Source organism: Petaurus breviceps, unplaced genomic scaffold (genome assembly GCF_028583685.1).
Source record: "Petaurus breviceps papuanus isolate PSGF00001 unplaced genomic scaffold, PetGlider_PUasm1.0 87461, whole genome shotgun sequence".
NCBI lineage: Eukaryota > Metazoa > Chordata > Mammalia > Diprotodontia > Petauridae > Petaurus > Petaurus breviceps.
In genome coordinates, this window is record NW_027186835.1 from 8,721 (window position 1) to 13,335 (window position 4,615).

A 4,615-nucleotide genomic window follows, 5' to 3' on the forward strand; every position below is an offset into this window, starting at 1 on the left:
TCTCTCTCTCTCTCTCTCTCTCTCTCTCTCTCTCTCTCTCTCTCCATTCCTCTGTCTCCTTCCTCCATCTTCCCTCTCTTCCTCTCCTTCCTTCCTTCCTTCCTTCTCTGCCCCATGGAGTCTATGATATTTTAGTCTTGATACTCTTCATTTCCAAAGCCATGGAACTTTTAATTAGCAATGTGGCTGGGAATAAGGCAGTAGCTTGTTGTCTGGGATGAAATGGTGTAGGAGGAAAGGGAAACCTGGTGTGTGGGGAGTCTATGACGACCTCAGTTGAGAATGCCTCTCTAGTTTGAAGGAGAAATATGTTGAAGGGAAAAATGGGTTACATTAATGAATTAGGGAATTCCTTTTTGGAACATTCACATTAGGGCTTTCTCCTCCAATGGCTACATGTCGAGGATCTCTACTGGTGGCAATAGGGAAAGTACTGTCAGTGCTGACCCGGTAAGCTCTGTAGACCCAGGATTTTTAAATAATACTCAACCTCAACTTTGGCCAAGTCCAGACTGAAGCATAGAAATTTTGCTTAGAGACAACCAGGAAAAGTGGAAAGAGGATTTTTTTTTTTTTTACTGGAGATCAATTTCTATTCGAGAGAGTTATTTCCTAAGCTCCTCAGAGGAAAGGGAGAGAAGGGAAAGGGAGACTGACATAGAGGGAAAGAAACAGACAGAAAGTCAAAGAAAGACAGAAAAAGAAAGAAGACTGAGGTAATTATGAAAAACATTATTTTTATCGTTGAGAACTACTGTACTATCATGGTTATTAACCAATAGTTTTCCATCTTAATATCTGGCAAATTAAAAAAAAAGTGTGAAGGGAAGAGAGATGCTGAGGAGCATAATAAAAAACAATAGAAATAAAAGTAATAAATAAAAACCAGAAGAATTATCGCAGTAAAGGAAGACACAGTTAAGCTAGAAGATTTGCAGTGATTTAAACATATTGTCTCATCTGATATAGAAAAGGAAAAAAAGTCATAAAGATAGGCTTCAAGTAGAAAGAATTACAAGTTACCCGAGTCACACACACACACACACACACACACACACACACACACACACACACACAAAACAGTCTGTTTCCTTTGGATACATAGTATCTGCTATAACAACTTGGGGGAAAAAATAAGGAGAGGTGATACATTTTAGGATTATAGCTTTACATTTTGATTTTAGCAACAAGTATTGAAAGATCTAAACTAATTGATTGTTGAGTTACTTGGAACTTTTCCAAAGAGCAATATAGATTTAATTGTATGTTGCTTAAAACTCCATTTCTCGAATAGTGTGAAACATGTAATAAAATCATAAACTGTAAACCCATAAGCTTGCTTCTCCCCCCTCCCACTAATCATAATTTGATACTTGAAAATCTTTGCAAATGGGGGGGGGGAGAGGTGTAGACACGCAATAAAATCTAAACTGCTAATTCATGTTAGAAAAAAGTCAGAATTTTTTTTTTTTCTGCAGTCCTTTCTGGTCCTCGGTTAGAGGGTTCCTGTGTCATACATCTAACATATTAAAAATTGGACTGTCTATTTGCTTTCTCCCTCCCCAAAGTGGAGAAAAATATCTGGGTAAGGGAAGATGGCATTAATATTTTTTTCCCTCTGTGTGTGTATGTTTTTTCTCCTAGAAAACCAGTATTTGACAGTCATCAACTAACCAGTTCATCAGATCCTGAACTTTCCCAGAGAAAGCTGAAAATTCTGCGAGTCATTTAAAAAAACAAAACAAAAGAAAACGAACGTAACAAACTAGGTGTTCTCTCTTGACGGGAAGATCTCTCTCCATTGTCAACCCACATACACTTGTCAGTGTCTAGAATTGGCACTAGAACTTTCTTTAGTCGGCAGTTGGTATTACCTAGAAAGGAGCTCCGAAAAGCTCTGAGAATTCATTAGTGATTGTAGGGAATTCAGCGTTCTGAACAAGTAAGGGACAATCATCAAACACTCCGCGCCAGCGTAACTTGTGTATTACTTTTGCGTTCCAGAGCGTGCTTCCAGTCTGAAATCTGCAAAAATCCACGTCACCCCTTTGCCTCTTACTAGCAACCCGCCCTTTGACACAGCAAGGATTGAAGTCGGGGCTGAAGGTCTTTGGAGGTCTCTGAGTGTGACAGTACTTAGAATAGCGGGTAGATGGCACAATTTTCTAACATTTAGAGAGAGGAGCCCACGCTGGGAGCAATAAGTCCATTTAAAAGCCCTTTATTTAAAAGGAACAAAGATAACTGACAAGCAAAGTACAGAGACATCTCAATGAAAATTCGAGAGAAGAAAGAAAAACGAGGGGCCAAGGAAAATGCCAACTAGGTTTTACTTAAAAGTCCAGTACTCTTCCCCTTGAAAAGGAAAAAAATTCCTATATCCTAGGCAAATATATTTTTAAAATCCATATATCATCCATACTTTAAAATAGTGACTCAGGGCTTTAAGGAGGACAAGCATCCTGAGAAAATGGGGGGAGGGACCCCACATGTTTGAGAAGCAGCTTTCTGAAATTGATTCCAGTTTATAGAACAATGCTTTTGGAGAAGGAACATTTGGAAAACTCCTTTAAAGACACCTTCTGCTTTCTTCAAGCCAAGGTTTAAGCAGGAAAAAACAATGTGGGGTAGATGACAGGTGATACCTGTAGACCTGAGCTGAGTACTTGAGGTCCCAGATTCTAACCTAATTCAAGAACCAGACCCCTGTATATTTGCCAAAGCCGGGACAAAGGCAAATCTACGTCTGACGCTCCCTTTCTAAAGCTTTTCTGTCCCACCATTCTGGAAATCTAAAGACAAGCCAGAGGAGACTTAAATTTAAAAATTAAAATCTGGCCACAAGGTTTAGACCAACTTTGTAGGGAAACTAGTACCCAGGATCTAGTTAGACAGCATTCACTGAAACATTTGGAAACAGCCCTTCTCTAAAATAACGCAAAATTGTTGTTGAAAAGCTTAGATCGTTTAGCTCCCACTTAAGAAACTCCCCAGATTCTAAATACTAAAACAAATCAAGCAACAAACAATAACAAAAACCTCCTAAGACTTCATCAAAAGGAGAAAGAATACATACATACATGCATATATGTGTGTAGGTACGTATGTATACGTGCCACTCATGGCTCCTAAGACATTGCCAAGCCAGGAAGCATTTCAGCAGTATAAATACTTTAACCTGGATAGTACAATCGCTCTAAACCAGTGAATATCTCACGGCCTGCTCACCTTCTCCAAATAATAAGTCAGAGAGAGAGAGAGACAGACAGAGAGAGAGAGAGAGAGAGAGAGAGAGAGAGAGAGAGAGAGAGAGAGAGAGAGAGAGAGAGAGAGAGAGAGAGAGAGAGAGAGAGAGAGAGAGAGAGAGAGAGAGAGAGAGAGACAGACAGACAGACAGACAGACAGACAGACAGACAGACAGACAAAAGCAAAAGACTAAAAGGATGCTTCAGGCAGCAAAATCAGTGTTGGATTTATAAACCAGAGACATAGACCTGTGAGACAAAGGAAGAGATGCCGAGGATAGTGGGTGTGAGTCTGTATGGGCCGTTCTCAGACTTGCCCCAGTAAGTGGTGACAAATCTAGATGGGTGGGATGGGCATTCAGGCTTCCCGTGAGCTCGTATGCCTTCCCTTCCGAATGTTGGTTTGAAGCTGTAGGTGGCTCTGGAACGAAATTGTGACCTGTTCATTTTCTTCTATTCTTCTCTGTTCTCTGTCCTCTCTCCTCAAGAACTTGAATGGTGCAGAGTTCTATGGTCTACAATGGCCACCATTCGCCTGTACTAGGCGCCTAAGACTCAAGTTCGATGGGGGAAGGAGGAAGGGGACAGACAAAATGCTCCACCTTATCACCTCAGGCGAAGGATGCTGAGAATGCATCCATTCTTATCTTCTTATGCTTTGGCTGCAGCGTTTTTTTCTCACAGAGGAAACCTACCCCTCCCATCCTCCTGTCCACTCCCCGGTTCCAAACACAAGCTGAGAATGTCCCAAAGTGCCCCACGACTCAGAGTAGCTTAAGAGTTTCGCTCCAGGTGCTTTCGCCAGCGTGTGTGAAGGGTGGATTAGGGAGACTAAAGAGAAGGCCTGGCCAGAACCTGAGAGGGAGAGTAAATCATAAAGACAAATCTGTATCTACACTCCTACGTTTTCCTGAGCTTGTGATGGGGGTGGGAGTGGGGAAGAGAAGGAAATGGGCAGTATTTTGTGGGGGAGAGGGGATTAGGATCAGTAAAGTGACTATGGCAAGTATGGGAGTGGAGCATGGGTCAGCTTTGCTGAACTAGAAATATCCAGAGCTCCAAGGAGAAAAGCATCTGTCAGTCATTCAGGCCACGATCAGTTACAGTGAAATGTCCCGAGAACCTCCAGACCAACTGTTTCGTCAGTCTGACTGTGGATGAGTTCCTCTTCTTGAAGAATCGGAACACCAGAGAGAGGGGAAGGGGCTTCATTCAACTCTCATGCAGACGTACAAAATCTGCCCTAAATGCCGCCGAGGGTGCTCGGGGTCCTCAAAGTATTGCCTGACGTCAGAGTTCAAATGGCAGCTGAGGAGCCTGTTCTCGCCGTGTGGGCTCCGGTTGTCTCCGCCTAATTGTCAGTGCACCAG

At 42.1% G+C, this 4,615-nt stretch overlaps 1 long non-coding RNA gene across 1 annotated transcript in view; it reads left to right on the top strand.

The window, feature by feature from the left end:
* Positions 1–3,350, top strand: part of LOC138176356 (uncharacterized) — an 8,780-nt gene extending 5,430 nt beyond the window's left edge. Inside the window, exon 3 of the long non-coding RNA XR_011172222.1 lies at positions 1,645–3,350. This is a non-coding gene — a long non-coding RNA (uncharacterized lncRNA). The remainder of the gene's footprint in view (positions 1–1,644) is intronic.
* Positions 3,351–4,615: the final 1,265 nt, after the last annotated feature.